A 21,929-nucleotide genomic window follows, 5' to 3' on the forward strand; every position below is an offset into this window, starting at 1 on the left:
ACCTTAGGATTCTGAAACGTGCATTTTTGGATATCACACATGTTCCTAAGTAAAGTCTTGACCTGACCAGTGTTAGATCCCATAGTTTTGAAGCTATGAACCTTTAAATTTTATTTTTTTTCATGTTTTCGGCATTCTATAACTCCGAGACGACGGATTTCTGCATTCGGATGGTCTTTTTTTTTTTTTTTTTTTGTGTATGTGTTATCTTGATGTCAGGAATCATCTCTCAAACGTTGTCGGTGTTGTTTTGAAACACCTTGTATATGCCTATGACTACATCTAATGTAGGAGTGCTCTGAAATGTTTCGAAAGATGTCAATTCTGTGACAGATTTAACCTCTATGGAGCATGTTATGCCATTTTACAACAAGACAAAGAAGAAGAAGGTAAAAGAATAATATCCATAGATCAGGACGTAGGATCGGCGGTGATAAGCCTCCGTGCTTCTTGAGTCCTAAGGCCGCGCCTCCATTGCATCCGAATGCGACTGCGAACGCGAATGCGAATGCGAACTGCGAATTCATGTGCCTCTACTACATCCGAAGTTTTGTGAATGCGAATCAAGTTGTAATATCTCTTTCAAACCTTCAATGTGAAATATTTTTGCTTGAAATTTCATATCTTAAAGTTTTCAGAGCAATAATAATAATAATAATAATAATAATAATAATAATAATAATAATAATAATAATAATAATAATAATAATAATAATAATAATAATGTATTAATTTCCTTTGTGTGCAAAATAGAGTGAATGTCGCAAATGCCGCTCCTGTTATTATTATGCTTCTGTGGTAACCGCTATGTTCACTTTAAATAAATAAACTAAATAAAACTTGAGATTGCAAAATCAACCAACTTTCTAAGAAAATTTTCTCCATGAGTAAAAAACCCGTTTTTACTATTTCAAACATATTAGTCAATAATTATATGTATTCGTAAAATCATTATTTGAGGAACAAAGAGGAAATATAAATTGAATAAAAAGTTGCGGTTCGTGTATTAATTAGATCTTCATATTTTAAAGAGAAAACAAATAAAATTATAAATATCTTCCACTCCAAGTTCTTTACTTACATCTGCCCATAATTTGTTCACGACGTGTCGTTTGTGGTAATCTGGATGACCTTGGATCCACAATGGAACTTTATAAAAAACACAATTTATTAAAACATCAACATATATTTCCATTATTATTTTCATTTTTATCTCCGCACCTCGCACCGTCGACTACTTTCACGCAAAAAGAACTTTCTTCTCTCACGTAGCGCTCAATTTCTCTGCAGACGACGCTCCATTCGCATCAATTCGGACGAACAATCCCAGCATGTTGGGATCGTTCGCATTCGCATCTTTTCGTCGGTTTTCGCAATTCGCAGGTCGGAACTAGTCGAGGCACTCCAATTCATTTACACGTGCTGGGAAATTCGCATTCGCATTCGCAATCGCATTCGGATGCAATGGAGGCGCGGCCTAAAGTTAGTTAACAAAGAATTAAAAGAGAAGGTTAAATCTTAAACCTGTTACCAGCACCAAACCACAAATTCGTTGATGTGTACTGTTTATGTTTACTTCTGTAAAAGTGGCGAATGAACAGCCATGCTTACATCTGTACTCGTGGGGGGGGGGCGCGGTGGCTCAGTGGTAGAGCGTTCACCGCTGGTTCTTGAGGTCCCGGATTCAAACCCTGCTCCCGCCAAGTGAACTTTGTGGTGGACAAACACCGTGTGCTTGGGTTTTCTTGGGGTTCTCCCGTTTCCTCCCACTTTCTTCATTCCACCATTTCATTCATCTATCATCATCGCCGTCTCCTTTAGCCTAACCGGCATAACCATGGGACGTAAAGCTCAAAAATTTCATTTTCTGTACACGTGGTCCTGGATTCGATCCCAGTGCAAGTACATGTGCTTCAATTTCTACACCTATGAATTCAATAAAATGATTAAAAAAAAAAAATCATTATCTGTGGTTTGAAGCTTTAAATTATAGTAAGAATATTGTTCTTATGAGTTAGTGCCTTTTGTTGCCTTCCATAATGAGAGAAATTTCTTTGTGGTCGATTTGTGTTGAATTGGAGAAGATGAATTGAAGGCTCGATGCCTGGGAATGAATGGCTTCAATAGAAGTAGCTTTTTATTGCTCTTTCTTCTATCCTTCTATATGTATCGGGTGGAGCTCTTCTTCTTTTCGTGTGTAATGGAGAATTATAGGCAGGGAACTGTAGACAGAGACAACTGATCTACTTATTTTTGTTCTTATTTCCCGCGGCCTTTAAATGAAGAAATACAGTCACAAGTTGGATAAAGTGGATTGGAAGAAAGCCTCTGTGAAACAATTCTCTTTCAATGGTTTCTTTAACGTTTATTATCAAGATCTAATTCGTTGTTTATAAGAAATCAATAGTGTTCTAGAGATACAGTAGAAGGATAACACTGTATAGAATTCCAGTAAAAAATAAATAATCTCTCTTTCACATTTGGGCTGTCAATTATATCTGAACGAACGGACTACGATCGTCACTGTTTTCAATCAAGTCACCATCAGAGGTACTCTGCAATCGCTATGTCACTTGCCGCACATATAGAAGCTTCTATACTGTAACCCTAGTGAAGACGGTATTTCGGTAGAAGGTAGAATGATTAGATGTATACGGTTTGCAGATGATATGACACTTATTGCTGAATCCGAAAATAAAATCAATAATATGTTAGGAAACTTGAGAAAAGACTGTGAAGAATGTGGGATGAAAATAAGTATTAGACCACGTTTCCACTTTACATGAATCTTGTAGCTGTCATAAAAACGACCTTGCTACCCGATCTCTCTCTCTACTGTTTAGATTTTACAACTTCTTGTAAGCAAGAAAGGTATCGCCACCCTTGCAGCACTGCACTCTGGTGGACAAACAGTTAACCTCCTCATTAAAAACGTGTATTTTGGCGCACTCCCCCTCCCTGTCTAAAAGAATCCGTTGTTTCGGAAGCGGCGAAACTGGTTTTTCCTTTATATCAGCGGGAGGGCGATAGCAGGTAGCAGGCAAGATGTCCCAGAAAGTTGGACACTGTTCGACTCCTTCCAAGATGAAAAAAAAAAAAAAAATGTTGTATGTCCCTTTCAAGACTGTGTGTACACGGTGAAATATGGTAGGGTTCCAAGATTATTTTTTTAATGACAGCTACAAGTTTTTCTAACGTGGCAACCCATCTTTAGAAAGACAAAAGCCTGCTGATTGGAACGAAGCGGTGGATGTCAAATATAGAAGTAGGAGAAAACTAGTTTTCGATACCTGGCTAGTATTATTAGTGATGATATAAAGTGTGAACTGGAAATAAAAGTAAAAATAGGAATGGCGAAAGAAGCCTTTAGGAGGAAGAAAATACTATTTTATGAGACCTTGAATAAAGATTTAAGAAAAAGACTCATAAAATGCTTCGTGTGGAGTATTGTAGATGAGAAACATGGATTAGACACATGGACATTACGCAAAAATGATGAAAAAAGACTGGAAGCTTTCGAAGTGCGGTTGTGGAGAAGAATGGACAGAATGGCTTGAACGGAAGAGGAGTGAGAGATGTTAGAAATAGTGGGAGAGAAAAGAACACTTTTATATAGTATTGCAAAGAGGAAGAGAAACTGGTTAGGACATTGGCCAAGAAGGAACTGGGTCATGAGGGACGTGCTAGAGAATATGGTGGCAGGAAAGAGAGGGAGAGGGCGAAGGAGACTGCAATTAATGGGCGATATCAAAAGAGAAAAATGGTATGTGAAAACGAAGCGATTGCCTGAAGACCATGGAGCATGGAAAGTTCTTAGTTGTAGCAAGTGACCTATGTGACCAATAATGGCAGAATACCTATGTTGGTGATGATATTGGATCGGATATTGGTATTAGGGTTGGACTGACATACCACGTCGTGACTGGGGACGCCCTCACCTTCAGTCATGTGTATTGCCAATGCATAAAATTTGCAATAAATGCCCACCTAGGATTGAGGGCTTGGAATATATCTTGTATCGATCGTTCGATGTTTAAAATATTTAGAAACCACATTGTCTGATATATCTATATTAATCATATTACTGCTTCGAAATTTTCACACTTGCTATTTCAATATTTTTCTATATTTTGACACTTCGATTTTTTTGATATTTAAATTCGTGCATTACACATATCTAAGTATTTGTTGTTCTTTGTAGAAGTTTTAGCGTCTCTTCAGCATCGAGGCTATATGAGACGTGGATCTATAGGATAGGTTGGTATCAGAATTACGTAATGCGATTAAAATTGAATGGTCTTTTTCTTGGGATCGAACCAGAGTCTCGGAATCGGAATCCGACTGTGCATCAAAGGCACGCGCACTAGCGACTAGAGGAGTGGTGAGGCCATCTCTATTTATGATATAATACAGGATTAGCATAAATGATTCATTCGTTTTGAAAAGGGTATATTTTCAAAAATAATACACGTACGCACATGAAATATATATGAAAAGAACCAAAAACTTATCAAGTTTGCACTGTGTGGCAGCACGAGTCCATTGCCTTTCAGATTGGGTGTGGCAGTGTGCAGGGTGACACTACGAGATTAGTACCTGTCCGAAATGAAGGGAAAGCAAGAAAAAAAGTTTTTGCGTGCTTGAATATGCCAGATGTTCGTCTGTTAGAGCTGTGCAACGCGCTTTGAGAAGAGAGTATGAAAAAGAACCGGCATATAAACAAAGCATTTTGCGGTGGTATTTGCAATTCAAGGACACTGGTTGCTTATGTAAAAGGAAAAGCACCTGGCCTCCTGGAACTCCTGATTTAACGCCCTGCGACTTATTCCTGTGGGGGGTACGTTAAGGACCTTGTTTATGTATCCCCACTATCGCAATCATTAGTCGAGCTCAAAGGACGCATCAGTGCTGCAGTGCAAACAATTGACAGGATTTGTTACAAAATGTAATGAATGAGCCCGAGTATCGTCTGGACGTGTGACGTGTCACCAAAGCAGTACATATTGAACATTTGTAAAGGATCTAAATTTGGTGAGTTTGTGGTTCTTTCCATATATCTTTCATGATGTCCGTGTAATACTTTTGAAAATATACCCTTTTCAAAATGAATGAATCAAGTCAAAATGAATGGATCAAGTCAAAGAATGGTTGGAAAGTAACTGCTTATGCATAAACAACACAAAAACAAAATACCTACTTTTTCACACAAAACAAAACAAAACAAAAATAAAAGAAACCGAAAATAAATTGACTGATCTAAAACTAGATTTCACCCATGACATTAAATTTTTAGGACTAAGTATAAATGAAAATCTAACTTGGGAAACCCACGTAAAAGAAATAATAGTAAAATTAAATTCCAGACTTTATGCACTCAGAATACTAAAAGAAGCGTTAAACACTAAAGCTTTGATCCAAGTACACTACGGTCTTATACACCCTATACTAAATTACGGCATCATTTTCTGGGGCAGCAAAGCAGTTTCCATGAAACAGAAGCAAGCAATACGGATAATATTTGGTTTACACATGAAAACATCATGCAAAGATAAATTTAAACAGCACCACATCCTTACCCTACCATCTATGTATGTATACGAAACTGCAATCTATGCAACAAAATTGAAAGACGGAACTCACGTTTATATTACCAGACAGCAAAATGAAAAAAGACAATATTTTACAAAACTGACATTAGTACAGGAAGGCCCAAGCCATATGGGAGTACAAATTTACAATAAGCTGCCCAGAGAAATAAAAAATGAAGAAAATGTTTTTAAAAAGAAACTCAAGAGATTCCTGGTGGATAAAGTATATTACAGCGTAGCAGATTATCTTTGCAATAATGTGTATTAAATAGTGTAACATGTTTCCTTTTATTAAGTGTATTTGAAACAAGAAAGAGGACTGTCTGAACCCTCCAAATACCAAATGTATCTTGGTTTCAAATGGAGTAATAAATATAGTACAATACAATACAATATTCTAGCCCTGTAGATGGAAATACAAAATTTCAATGTGTTCTGTAAAAGTGTGCATGAGTAAGTTGTGTGTATCCGCGAATGGATATGAAACAATTTTTTTACTTGCGCGAGTGCAGGCTAAAGAAAGCATATAGTCTATAAAGAGAAAAGTCTTCTTGAATTTTATTCTCTGCTCTTAATTAAAGAATTGGATCGATTTGTGAGAAAAAAAAGCTTCTTTGCGTGACACTTGCAGTGCACTTCGTTAGACTAATGAGTTCTGTTCGAATTAGATCTCCAAAAGCAAAAGAAAACGAATTTCCGAATAATAATAATAATAATCCTTCGTTTCATTTAGACATTCAGACCGTGGGCGTACTCAACGTCGAATAGAAACCAGAATTCTCAATTCAATTTCTTATTGTGCCTTGCCACCATCTTCGTCTGCTCATAATTATTAGTAAGATTTCATTTCTTTAGGAAGAGAAATGAAGGTTACAAAAATAGTTTCCGTTGCCATGGTAATGCGTAAGTAGCTGAAAAGGTGATTTGAGAAAGGATAAAAAGAATGGCAATTCCTCTTCCTTTTCCAACCAGTGTAGCCAACTTCCTGAATCATTTATTGTTACTAAGAAAAATGGTCGTATTTTAACAACCACACATATGGTATTGTGATTCAAGCCAAGGGTGCTTATCTTTGGTGCTCTCGCTCTGCAATTCCTTCCGTAGTCAATAGTGTGATTCATCTATACAACGTAACATTTTAGAACATGGAGATTGTCCTCCGTTTGTTCAGTTAGCAATGTCATCTTTAAATTACTTACTACTTAGGTCTAGTAACAAAAGGTAAAACCTTACTTTAAAAGTTACCATTTTAAAACACATTTTTCTGATCGGAACAAAATGAATTATTTAATAATTATACGATTTTTGTTTCATATACAGTTTCAAGGACCTAACGTCCTCTTCATCAGACATTGAGAAAAGACAGATGACAGCAAATCTTATATCTTCCTTGAAACTGTAACAAAAATCGTATAATTATTAAATAATTCATTTTGTTCTGGTCAGAAAAATGTGTTTTAAAATGTTATTGTGATTATCCAGAACCATGGAGTATATTTAAAAGTTATCATTCAAAGTAATTTCCTTTATACACAATTACCACGTAACTCTGTATCTACTTAAAGCCACTTATAATGCCATACAGAGCCCTCTTGAGGTCCAATCTCAATAAATCTACATAGAAGCATAACTTCCATAAACCAATAATTATTCATAGATCTAACAGACACAGAATACTTCCCGTATAACAATCTTTATATATCTATATGTGGTATATGCTATACTTCTTAACCACTTATACGTAATAATCTTCTACAGGGTGTTTTAGAACAATACCGATAACGTTTGGGAGGTGATTCCTGACACCAATATAAGACAAAAAGTATAGACCATCCTGGGTGCACAAATGCTTCGTTTCGGAGTTATATGCTGCTGGGAACATTAAAAAAAAAAAAAAAAAAAAAAAAAAAAAAAAAAAAAAAAAAAAAAAAAAAAAAACTTATAGTACCGTAGCCCCAAAACTGTGGGACCTACTGTAGTCGGGTGAACACTTCACTTAGGAATTAGAATGTACGCTATCCAAAAATACATATTTCAGAATACTAAGGTACTCACGAAGCAATTTTTATAGAGGGAGTGTGGCTACGGGCATATAATCTAAAGTACCCTCCAACTACCTCTATAAATATTGTCGCTGAAGTTCCAGAGGATTCTGAAACTTGGATATTTGGATAGGGCACATACTAGTTACTAAGTGAAGTCTTGACCCGACTACGCCAGGTTCCATAGATTTGGAGCTATAGACCTTTAATTTTTTTTTTTTTTTTTTTTTTTTAAATGTTTTCAGCAGCCTACAACTCCGAAAGGAAACATTTGTGCACCCAGGACGATCTATACTTTTTGTCTTATCTTGTTGTCAGGAATCACTTTCGAAATGTTGTCGGTGTTCTTTTAAAACACCTTGTATATGTGTGTATGTATATGAAAACACATTTTTTCACTTGTATTTTCCAACACTTCTATTTGATGAAGTTACCACATACTGAAGATATGATGAAACTCTGAAGGAAAATAAAGTAACTTTTCTGAGTCAATGTTGGTAGCACTGTGCTTGCGGAAGTTGACAGACATTAATTCTGGAAAGAATGAGAGGAAGAAGGAAAAAAAAGTCTCATTTTTCTGTGTTACTGGAATGGAAATACCTGAAAGGCTCTTTCTGCTTCTCATAATTAGATAGATAACAGATTCACACTACACAGACTTTGAATCAAACTGGCGAAGAGGAAGGAACGGTTCATTTTCTGGGGCTGGGCATATTCTTTTGCCTTTGAAAGCAATAGCAGCTTTTGAAGAAATTACTTCTGCTCTGAAGAACAGGGATCGCACTATTCAGGTCCCTTCTGTTTTGCTTTTCGAATGAAAATCAATGTTGGGAAAATATTGACGTTCTATCAATAATGTTGAATATTAAATACTTAAAATTGAAGTCCAAGAGTGCTGATGCTATAGGAACACAAATTTCGTTCAGGGCTCAGTGATGTAGCAGGTCATGAAGTTTGTGACCCGTGATCCAGAGGCAGTCAAACTCAGGACCGCTATCCCCAGAGACTACGATGTCATACTCATGGGGAAGGGAGCCTGTGTGACTTGGCTAATATAATTCCAAGAAACATGATTATCTTCTCTTTGTCTGTGTTTTCACAAAATCTATAATTTTCTTTCTAGTTTGTCAGGAGCGTCTGTGTGCCAAAGCATTACACTGAAAGATAACTACCTGGTTTATCAGAGTATAAACGCATTAGAATCAAGAAAACATAATTTACATATCTTTCTTATGAGGAGACATTGGAATTTTATGCGCTTAAAGTTCATGAAATACGCATGCAACTATGCTGTTAAATGTGTTCTAATATGCACTTAGTATGCATTGACAGTGCAGTAAAAGAGTGCATTTTCAAACATGCAGCAAAGTTGTGACAAAAGTTTTGAAGGTGAAATATAACATCAAAAGTGTACCTTACCTTTCAGGGACTTCTCTTCTGAATTTATTTGTATGACAGTTACAGTTTATGTACTCCTAACTTTTTAAAACACAGTTGTATTTTAGAGTGCATATACCTCACACGAAATAATACGAGCCTCTACATGTTTCCACTGAAAAAGAAAAGTGTTCATATTTAAGGATTTACTCCTTCCTATAATTAGCTATACAGTATATCCTCATTTTTTGGTGTCAGTTTATGACATTTATAGCCAGAAAATGACCTGTCAACATCAATAGATGTTACTAGACGATATTTATAGAGAGGAAGAAGTTTAGCATCTGTATTTTCTGGCAAGTTAAAACTTAAGTCTTCATCCCGGTGAAATTAAAATACCGGTAAGTTTACAGTAATTATGTGATATCTTCAAATAGATAAAAGATAATTGAAATATGGAACAAGAGCGCCCTAGACAATATTATTTTGCGTGAGGTACCGTTATCACAAGTCACCTAGTGGCTTTCCGTTTTCAGCTGGTTTAGAAACGCGAAAATAAATGTCGATTTCCAAAATGGCTCGAAATCGAAAGCAGATAAGTGAGTCGTGATAACGGTTTCTCATGTAAAATAATATTGTCTAGGGCGCTCTTGTTCCACATTTCGATTATCTTTTATCTATTTGAAGATATTACATAATTACTGTAAAATTAGCGGTATTTTAATTTCGCCGGGATGAAGACTCTTAACCCTTGAAGGTATTTTCCATGACCAGTTATTTTGCAGTCGGAGTTTCTGGTAATAACATCTATCAATTTCTTTTCTACAGAACGCCCGAATTTATTAGGAACTGACTGAAGCTCGAGCTGAACTTCATCAACTAGAGCTAAGCATAAACTTATCAATATTCCTCGCGTCTCTTGTTTCTGAATTGATTGTAGGTACGATATTGCATTGCCTTTATCATTATCAGATTTCTTTTAACGTCTTGGCAATTGTAAGAATCTTTCCTGTGCTGCTCGATTGCTAACATTATTGGTTCTTCATAAACTAGACATCCTTCCATCCTCCCATGCAGAAACCCGTTGTGTTGCATAGATATGTAAATGCATTGAAAATACAAACTAAAACAGTATACGCATACATATGAAATACAAGCTTATAGAATATGCTGAACATGCTCTTAAGCACTAATACGTGCTCTAACCTTTGGAATATGCACTTGTATGCACTATAAAACTTCAAATTCTAGCTGTATTATTGTTGCTAAAAAATCCTACCTACTAGAACACAGACGCATAAAGCAAACAAAATTTGCATTTGCATATAAGGAATCATCAAATTTTTCTAATTATGAGGAATCATCAAAGTTTAATCGAGCGAACCTGTAAAACTTGTCGCTTAGAATGTAAAAGGTGCCGTTGAATACAAATAGCATTTTGTTAAATCTTAAATAAGACTGTATTATTTTTCAGTGTGGCAATATGGATAAACATGACATTATATTTGGAATATTCAAAACGTGGTATCTTGACTAACAAATGTCAAACGGGAGTCAAACAAATGAAAGTTCAAGTTGGAGTAGTGAACATGATTAATCCAGTATAAAATTGCGCAGTAATGCTTCAGAGATGTTGGGTGTTTCCGGGTCAGCAGTTCTATCTGGATTTGGCCGTTCCATTTTAACAAGATTCATGAAAGTTTGGTGATGAAAAGAGAAACATGGAAGTTCAGTCAAAGAAAGTTATGGTAAAAAGCTAACTCTCGTGCATTCCGTCTACGTTGTAATGGGTTAGATCCGCGAGTGGCTGAAAATATACGTTAGATTCCAATCAGTCAAAGTAATCGAGGGAAATGGCTACATAAAACCCATAAAGAAATTAGAAGACTACGGAATAATGCATGAAAACGTGTAATGTAGTGGTAAAATATTATATCTACATTTTAAAGTGCGCTTTCCCTAAGCGTAGAGAAAATGTATGATGATTACGTTTGTTAGTCATACCTGTTCATTTTAACCCAAATCATGCGTCTGCTGCCTTTCCGGAAGATCAATATTCGCTTTTTTTCCAGTTATTATTTCATTACTGATTTCCATCATAGGGTCCTATACTTCCCGGAGAACTGGAATTTTCCAGTTTCACAGATCAATCAAAATTTATCCGGGCCAGTTCAATAGTAATTTCTGATTTTCGGATATCTTTCTGTTAACAGGTCTTCTTCACCCTTCCATGTTAACTCGAATAATGAACAAATGGTGACTTCAACTTTCGCCTATTCAAGATTTGCCTAATAATCTCAGGCAATGGAATTTACAGATGTTAATTCAAGAGAAAGTGTAGGCGAATCTTGAATTCAAAATTTGCCTAGTACGAAATTATGTTGTTAGTACTGACAAAAAAGGGCACGAAAGTTTGTAGTTTCTAAATTTATATATATATATATATATATATATATATATATATACAGTACATATTAAAACAGTATAAGCACAATTACAGTGTATAGGTATTATATGTTTGACATCGAAATATGAAAATGTTACATGAAGTTACAAAACGTATTACGAAAAACATAAAATGAAGTAACGAATTCTACGGGAGTTTAGATAAATGATCAAATAAAATTAAACAAAGCTCCAAGAATCAGTGTAAGCACAGTTACGGTATTTGAATAGCTAGTATACATTTGACATCAAACATCGACATTAAAAATGTTAATTTTTTATTAAGTGCAGACTGTCCAGTATGTAGGGTTCTGAATTCGGAGAAAAAGTAACTTATTGAAACTTGCAGGACAATTTCTTTCTATCAAGTATAGACATATTCTAAAAGTGCCCAGATATCCGCCTTAAGCTTCACCCAATATGAGTACCGTATCGAATTTGGCCACCGCCGTCTATAGAACAATCATGTTTTCCTTGATTTCTTACCGTAGGTTCGATTATACGGTCTTGAAACTTATGACGAAATATTTTGTAAATAAAACTTCCCTTTTATTTGATATATAATACATCTCTGAAGGTTACATAGGTGTAAAGCTACAAATGATACGGTAGGCTTGTGTCGCTTAATCTTGTATCTGTTTGTTTCAAGTGTACGTTTCTGATTTTTTAAAACTCTTTCATAAAGAAGGCAGATTTCATCAACCAGCCAAAATGTTTAAATACATGAAAATAAAGGAGAAAACATGGATGATGTTATACTGTTTTACATGAATTTTCAGGAAGTAACACGACTTTTGTCCATGTTCCAGAAAGGGGACAAAACTTGTTAGAAGCTAGTCGAGAGACAGACAGTTAATTGCATCAGGTTGTGAGTGTATTCAAGAAAAATTACTATCAATCCTGAAGAACTAGTAAAATTGGAATACCATTTCCAATTACATTTTTATGCATCGCATGATTGTGACGCACTCGCTTTCTGTGGATATTTCACGTACAAAAAACTTACATCAAGAATCAAAAATCAACAGAATGAAAGTGACATGTCCGCGTTATCTAGCCACCCTCGAATTATACGTTACTTTTATGAATCTTTCGATGTTCCTTCTTTCTTTTCCTTTTAACGTTTTACAATGTTCTGAAAGAAGCAAAGTTTATTATATGAAACCTAAATCACTAAAATATAAATGCTCTCCTTAAAACTCGTTTCAACGAAATTTTTCATTTGAGGCAGCAGTGAGCCTAATCCAATCCAACCGTATCGTTTATGTCCCAAAAATGTACCGTGCCAGGGATGGGTTAATTTTTTGTATCATTTATGTATTATAAATTATTTATATCGTTTATAAAAAACTGAATTTTGCTTAAATAACGTTTTCTGTATGGATTATTTTGCTAAATAAGCTTATAGAAACTTCCGTATAATGGCCCATTACTCTCAAATGTACCATGTTTTGTATATATCAATTGGAATTATGGCATGTTGACATATTTTCTTTAATTTTTTTACTTATATAAATATTACCGGTATATGTTTAATCAGAAAAATACGCTTGAGAAGAAAAGCACAGGTACAATGTTAAGCGATATGGGCCTACTCTATCATTTATAACTTTATATCTACCAGACCTATAGAGATGAATTATATATCAAACAAAGGAAATTTTATTTACAAAATGGTTTGATACGAGTTCCAAGACCGTATAATTGAACCTAAGGTAAGAAATCAAATCTGCATGCATACTGGACAATTTAATAAGAACGCGAAAATAATGTCAAGAGAAAATTTTAACTATTAGTGAGGTGCAGGACTACCAGGGCAGATTAGCCGAAGTTCAACTTTCGGCTAATAAGAAAATTAACTCTGTGTCATTAATTGACGTTTGCATAACTAGGAGGTATTAGGCGAATCTTGAATAGGCGAAAGTTCAAGCCCTAGAACAAGTACTTTTACAATATTTCACCAAACAACTGGCAAGTGGACGAACATTTCAGAGCAGTGAGGGATTTATTGTGCCAGAAAGTGGTGCATGTAAATTGCTCTGAATTTCACAAACTCATACGTGGTGACATTTATTCAAAGTATTTTCACCAAATACAGTCTTTTATATATATATATATATATATATATATATAAAATTGGTTTAGTGAACTATAAAACACAGTTACTATGTTAATGTTACCAAAATCAAATAGACGATAATAAATTTATGTAAGTGGTAGCCCCTGTGCGTTGTCCCGGTTTTTTGGAAGAAAATTATGTTAACTCTTTTCCACAACCATTTCATAATCCTTCTCTTGTAAGTATCACCTGTCTCCTGTAGTCTGCATGGCTCAATCATGGCACGTCAAAGATTCCATTCCAGGTGTTTTGGTACATATTTTCTTCGTTTCTGTTCGCTCTCCGCATCAGCAATAATGTGCAAATAAGCTGTGGGAACGAAAGTTTGGGCTGTTTAAACACTTTTCAATGTCACTATATTTTCTGTTTTAATTTTTTAAACAAAAGAATCGGTTCAAGATCATTGGATGGAAGTATTTAAAAAAAATGTCCTACTTTCTAAATTTTTCAAATGGAGCTGAAACGTATACAAAGCATAAAGTGCAGACTAAGCGAAGAAAGAGTGGGTAAGTAACTGGTTGTGGTGGTGACGTGATCTTCGGCGGTGCAAAAATTATATCCAAAGTTGGAGGTCATCAGAACGCTGTTTGTTTTGTCACGCTGTGGTCTTAAAAGTTTGTTTCTTCAAGGTTTCAAGAATGGAAAAGTCATCAGCTCGTCGAGAAATGATACAAAGACTGCGGTGGAAAGAAAAATCATTACGATAATGCCTAGCAAAGAGATTGCGGAATGCTTTTTATGTAAAATTTTCAACATAAAAAACCAGAAGACAGTATCAACATTTGGACATAATATTTAATACAGTACAACCCCTCAAATCCGAAAACCCGGCAAATCCGAACACGTTCTCAGGAGAGAAAAAATTACAGCTGGAAAATGAAAAAAAAAAAATAATCACACAAATTTAGTTTTTTAAGGTTTTAATATTTTTCGACTTAATGCTTATTTAAAATCATTATCTAATTATATTCTTACAAGAAGACAGTTATAAATATGCGACAATCATTTTGGACATGAGTGTACACCCGCCAGTCAAGGTCACTGCCCTTTCGACCACTGGGCCACCCTGTCTAACCTCAGTCGTTGTTTTACCGCCAATTCAGTAACGAAATTAGTACGTAATATTATTTCCCGGGTAATCCGAACCCCTCGAAATCTGAACAGGCTTCAGCCCCAATTAGTTCGGATTTGAGGGGTTGTACTGTAGCATCCTAATACTTATAAAAAAAGTATAATGAATTAAAATGCATGAATGTCTTTAAGATGTTATTTATCGCTCTGTAATTTTGCGTTCCGTTATTATCATCATCATCATGAGTATCCTGCCATCACTGGCAGGTCGCTTCCCGTAGACAAAGAGAGTTCTATGCATCATAGTCTCAGGTATTGCACAGAGGAAAATAAACACGTATGTGGAGTACGTAAAACGTATGTTACATGCGTAAATCCTATAGTTTTTGGACTTAACGTACGACTATAGGCAATAAATTTCCTGCATCAAACGTAGAATTGAAAACATATGTTTTATAATATTTTCCGTATAAATGTTCCATTTATACATACTTTCCTTATGAAACAAAGAAAAGTATACAGGCGTTCAGGATATCATATAGAGATGAACGTATATAACATATAACTGACATATGTAACATATATATATACGTATGTAGAGTAATATACGGAATACTGTTAGATGTCAGATACCCTGCAGCGCCATGGCGGGAAAAAGGCAGTACGTATGTTTATGCTTCATACAGATTTCCGTAGTAAACATATCGGTTATGCATATTTGTTCAATATACCAACTAACTAATTAACTCTATGGCTTATGGAACCCGGATGTTCAATGCCGCATTCACAAAAGCTCTCCACTGACTTCTATCCTTAGCTAAATGCATCTAGTTTCTACTTTATATTCCAATCTCTGCAAGATCCATCTTAATATTGTCCTCCCATCTGCGACTAGGTATTCCTAATGGTCGTTTTCCGATTGGTCTCCCAGTCAAGACTTTGAAAGCGTTTCTGCTTTCTTCCATTCTAGCTACTTGACCTGCCCACCTAAGCCTCCTAGACTTGATGACCCTAACAATGTTTGGTAAACCTTATAAATTATGTAGTTCAATATACCGCTGTCTGGATAACAGATTTTTCTCAGTGCATCTTCTTGACGTGGCAGTTTTCTGTTTTAATACTATTCATCGATACCAACCTCGTTCGCCCGTCCCTCTTTCTCCTTCCAACATACCTATCGTATCCTTCCTGATAAAGTTCCTTCTCAGCTATTATCACAAGAAGATTCTATCATTTTTAGTTACATAAATACATTTAAAATTGTTCAATTTTGCCCCTTTATTATGAATACGTGGTCCTTTGTTTTCCGTTCGATGAGCGATTGGTCAAATATAAGAGTTCTGTAATCATGGGGTCAGTTACACATGTAGTAATATTGGTATAGCTTAATTACTATTACATTGACAAAACACATTCTGACATCCTAAACTGCCAATGAGAGGATTTCAGTCGTATTAAGATCATGAAAATTTTAAACCCTGTAATATTCTCTGTCTGGGGGCGGATGCTAACTTTAGATTTCCTTACCATAGATTGTCATGAAAGTGTTAATGGTACATTCTGCAGAATCTTGGGGTGCGGTGGCTCACTGGTAGAGCGTTCACCTCCTGTGCTTGGGGTCCCTGGTTCGATCCCAGCACGCGCCGTGTGGACTTTGTGGTGGACAAACACCGTGCTCGTGGTTTTCTCGGGGTTCTCCCGTTTCCTCCCACTTTCTTCATTCCACCGTTTCACTCATCTCTCATCATCACCGTGTCCTTTAGCCTAACCGGCATAACCGTGGGACGTAAAACTGACAGGTTTAATTTTCATTTTCATTTCTTCCACAAGCATTAAAACAGCGAAATGAAATAGAAATGGTGTATAAAATATGAAATGAAAATGTGTAATATTATATAGGAGCAGCTGCGCAAATCTATCTTTAACATTGGGGGGTAAGACCGTTCCCATATATTTTTAAGGGATATTCAAGATAATGTGTCTGAGGGAGGCTATGTTACGTAGCCCAAACTGTAACACAAATATATATATTTTAAAATTATATATACTGCTTTGGTCAGTTGGAGTTTTATTAGTAATCTTGAATTTTCCAAAGCTACAATCAATAATTTAAAAGTCAAAATATTTATGAAGTTGAAAAACAATGCTATGAAGGATCAGGGGAGTAGAGTTGTCTTCAACATTGGAAGACGGGTAGATTTGAGGCTTATTCTGGGAGACATCAATTTCATCTCTCTTTCCTCTGTGGCAATCGGAGATACATCATCACATTTCTCCCCCCAAAAAAACACATTTCAAATCAGATTTTGGGGGGACAGTCGCCGATTCGTGATTTGCGCCAGTGTATAGATTAGCTGTATGTGGTTCGGATCCCACGTTAAACTGTAGGTGCACGTCTCATATAGCCTCGCTGTTGAAAGGGACACTAAATACAAAACTGATATAAGAAAAGGGGAAAACAAGGGGACCTCAGCGGACATTTTGAAAGCCACCATATTAAATTTGGTTCCATAAGAAAACCAAATTACCATAGAATGTGATTTCTTTTGCTAATAGTGCGCGCAATCGAAATGTCATCAGCGCAATTATTTTTTGTTCTATTTTCATTAATAAAGAAATTATGATGATTCGAAAGTAATAATTGGAGCAGCAAGGAGGAAAAATTGTTTTTAATTTCATTATGATTAAAGAAAGAGCAAAAATCAATTTTATATTTCTCGGAAACTTGCTACCAGAGAATGGCATGACATTCATGGTCCCAATTTAAGAATGTTGATGGAAGACCAAGATAGCCGTGGAGATCCTTATGTGCTTTGTCACGGTTTTTCTCCTCTCCTACTTTTTGATTTCATATTTTGTACACTGTTTCAATTTTATTTTGGTGTTTTTATACTTTGGACCATTCTGTAGATCCAAACCTTTAATTTGTGTATATATAAGAAAGATACACAATTTTCCACTATTTTTCACTGAATGATTCTCTTTATACCACGAATAGATTGACGTCAAATATCCTTTAGTTGACGCTTCGTATGTGCTTCAGATGCAGGAGAAATTCAATTCCCGAGACTTCACATCCCGTAGCCTGGTTAGAGCTGATGAGAACGCCTGAAGGTTGGTAGAGAACGCAATTCCTCAAATGATTTCCCGTTCCAGTTAGACTACCTGACAGCACACCTCGTACCTTTTGCCGCTGGATAGTAATAGAATTGAGTTCGTTGAGAAAGCCTTCTAATTTAGTTTAGTGTTCATTCTGGTGCCTTTTATTTTCTCCTCCGTGCGAAAGGAATAAATTAAGTGCTGCTGCTGCTGCACTTAGCAAAAACACAAGTTTTAGACCTAAAATGCCTTCGTTCTAACTGAGTTTACTCAGCTTCTGTGCAGCTCTATTATATAACTAACGTTTTCGTCATCTGAATGCAAAGGTTCGTGTAACGTCGGGAAATTAAATAATCCTCTCGTTGTAAGATCTATTGAATGTCACTGAGTCGCTTCAATACTCATCTAAATGTTGATGTTTAATTTTTATCAATCTTTATAAAGTCTGCAATATTTTTAACCTTTAACGGAAAAGGCAATGTTCAAATATAATGTAAAACACTTATCAATCAATAAATCAGAACGAGCTGGATAAAATTATATGGGCGAGCGTAAATCCTCATGAGCACTTTTCGAGAAAATCCAGAAAAACTTACGCGTTTGTAGATCTAAAAATTGATGCTGTGCGACAGTGGTTCTCAACCGAATTCCTATCACAACCCCCATTTTGTCACATTCTCTTCCCGCAAGCGACCCGCTTATAATTTCTGGTTTGTAATAAACTTGTATGCAATTTTTAATATACCTATTGCGGAGATCTCACGATATTCATTTATTTCCATAGGGCCTAATAGTACAATCCATTTGTTGTATATAGTGGATACAGTAACTTCCCTAAAAGCGAATGGATTAAAACCAAATTTGCTCAGTTCATTCATATTACAAATGTCGAATCCGAACCGTCGTACTGTTTGAAAATGAATACCATTGGCCGGAGTGGTTTTTCTTCCATGGTAAGCATTAAAACAAAGACAAGAAATTGCTCATCAATTAAAAATGACTTGATAATGTGCGTCACGAAGATCGAACTGGACATTGCCGCACAAGTGAGATCACACCATCCTCAGGTATCTCATTAGCTATCAATTTTAATTGTATTTCAATATGCAATTCCCATTAGTTTCCTATCGTACCTCTTTCTTTTAAATTGATTTTTTTTTAATTCTGCACCTGTTGAAAATGTTTAGTAGACCTTTTTCGCTGTCCTTAACAGTATGTATAAAAATAAAAATATACCCATCAGAACGAAATGCAAAATAATATTTAAAAATATTTTTCGGTATTAGATTCTAATTATATTTTTATCTCTTCCGCTTAGTTTCGCGATCCCCTAGGAGTCGCGACCTCCAGGTTGAGAAACCCTGTCGTACGATAACCAATGCCACATATTACGGTAAAATCGATACGGCATACGCAAGAATGTGATTCCGTGGTTTAACCTTCCTTCTTAAGCAAGATATGAAAAAGTAAACATTTATATGTATACAAATCACGCTTATACTAAAATTAAATAAAATTGAGTTCTTGGCATCCTTCTTGACGAAATTCTGCTTACACCACAGCTCTCATAGAACTTGTTATTTTTTTTATTTTTTATTTAACATCCACCAGATACAGCTCAAAGGCCATTTTATACTGGATATCTAAGAACAACAACAACAACAACAACAATGGAAAGGATTTGGGAAGGTATCGGCCAGGGCCTGTTTAGTAGGTACCATCCCGGCATTTGCCTGGTAGGACTCAGGAAAACCCTGGAAAACCCCAGTCAGGATAGTCGGCAGCGGGATTCGAACCCGCGACCTCCCGAATGCGAAGCCAGCGCTCTACCACTTGAGCTACTTCGCTCGATGATACCAGACAGGCGCGCACCCGGAAATTTTTGTTGGATTTGGATTGGATTTGAATTTTGAGTTTAACGTCCTTTTCAGCAGTGATGTTATATGAGACGTGGATCTACTGATTAACGTGAAATCCAAAACATATGAGCTCCCGCCTGGAATCGAACTCGGGTCTCCCACGCCAAAGGCACGTTCGCTAACCGCTTATGTACGAAGGAGCCGAAATTTTTGTTGGGAGAGTTACATAACGTTGCAACAATCTATCAGCGATTGTATTTGTTTATACTGTAGTTGCGGAAAAATAAATACGTAGGAATTAGATTTCTGGGCTTTCGGCATCTATGGACATGTTAGCCCATCACATATGAGGGATGACCGAGAAAAGGGAAGAGAAAAGGGACTGGGAAAACAGTGAAGCGGCCTGGGATCTATATGTTAGGTACTCTCCCGGCATTTGCCTGATGTGAATAAAGAGAACCCAGAAAAACGTATCTCAGGATGGCTGGCGTGAAAAGGCTTTTACAATTTTTCGACCGAGTGTCCCCACCGGGGATCGAACCCGAGCTACAGTACTATTGTGGCTGCCGTTTATTATTGCTTGAAAAGCGGTTCTGTGATAATACATGTCGCGTCAAGCATCTTCATTGCTTCAACTGAACATTTGGGACAAGTTTCATAGTGAGTGATAATCTACGTACAATCTCAAGCATCAGATTGTCTCTCTCTCTCTCTTTTTTTTTTTTTTTTTTTTTTTTTAACTTCATAATGTATATTACCTAGTATAGTACTGTATATATTAAATTTAGTTTCAAACACTTTCAATAATCTGACAGTTTCGCTAATCCAGCAACTCTCTTTGTAAGAAACGGCCGGATTAATGAGAGTGTAATGTATACGTTTCGTGAAAGGTATTTGACTTCTCATAATGTCCGGAAACGAATTCCTCCACAAATGGAAATTTGCAACAAAAGTAGTTATATTAAATGACACTATCCTATCTCAGTTACTTCAGCAATCTTTCCCAGTCGCTAACTAATTCATTTATTTACTATATTTCAGTAGATAACCTTATAGAAAATATTTCTGTATTTATCTGATTCGTGATTTAGTATTGTATTGATCGTAGTCATTAAGGAATTCTTAATTTGTAAATGAATCTTTATTCTCTACTAATATAGTATTATCTTCTTTGCAGGTAAGTTGCTAATAACGAAAGTTCGCTTTTTTCATCTATGGTGACCATTTGTAAGTATTGCCGTTTCAGTAACACAGCTTTTTTTTTTTTTTTTTCTATCTCATGATTGGAAGCAATTCATATACAGTTAAAAGCAAGGATGTTATAAAATAGAGGATCTGCCCTTACAACAAAATCTTGAAGCCATACGTCACAGTTTCGCCACCCCTACTCTGCCCACTCCGCCCATTATGATCGCAATGTTTTGAGCCAACAATCATGGCGGAAACGAAAGTAGCCAATCGGACGATGGCAGAAACGAGAGTAACCAATCAGACGTGCCGATGCTTGGTTGCTTTTTGGTTTCATCGATTTAATGGGATGAAGATACATATGGGCAGATCCTCTATTTTATAACATCATTGGTTAGAAGTGAGACTTTTTTCTTTTTCCTTTTTTTTTTGAGTAATTATTTTAGCTTTTAAGTATGAAATGTGAACGTAAAATAAAAGCAAGGGTAGCAATAGCGAAAGAAGCCTATAGGAGGAAGAAAAGATCATTATGTGGAACCTTGAATAAAGAGTTGAGAAAAAGATTTATAAAATGCTTCGTGTGGAATATAGTGTTGTATGAGTCAGAAACATTGACATCACGCAAAATGGATGAAAAACGAGTAAAGCTTTTGAAGTGTGGGTGTGGAGAAGAATGGAATTAGCTGGGTCAAGTTAAAAATGAATGAGAGAGTGTTAGAAATGGTAGGGGATAAAAGAACAATTTTTAGATATTATTAAGAAGGGGAAGAGAAACTGGTTGGGAAATTGGCTAAGAAGGAACTGTATCATGAGGGACGTGCTAGAGAATATGGTGGCAGGAAAAAGAGGGAGAGGCAAAGGAAACGACAATGAATGGACGATATCAAAACAGAGAAATCATACGCAAAGACGAAGAGGTTAGCGGAAGACCGTGGAGCATGGAAGCGTCTCGGTTGCAGCAAGTGACCTGCCAATAATGGCAGAATATCTGTGGTGATGATAAATAGGACTATTTTAGTGCTTGTTATGGGGTGGCCAAGCTAATAATACACACGTACGTGGTTTTAAATGCGGGTGTTAACGCCCGTCATGAAGCATTCCCATTTCGAAATGGGACAGTAGAACAAAAAGAGACGATTGG

The sequence above is a fragment of the Thermobia domestica genome, chromosome 1, assembly GCF_964235325.1.
Source record: "Thermobia domestica chromosome 1, izTheDome1.hap1.1, whole genome shotgun sequence".
NCBI classification, from domain to species: domain Eukaryota; kingdom Metazoa; phylum Arthropoda; class Insecta; order Zygentoma; family Lepismatidae; genus Thermobia; species Thermobia domestica.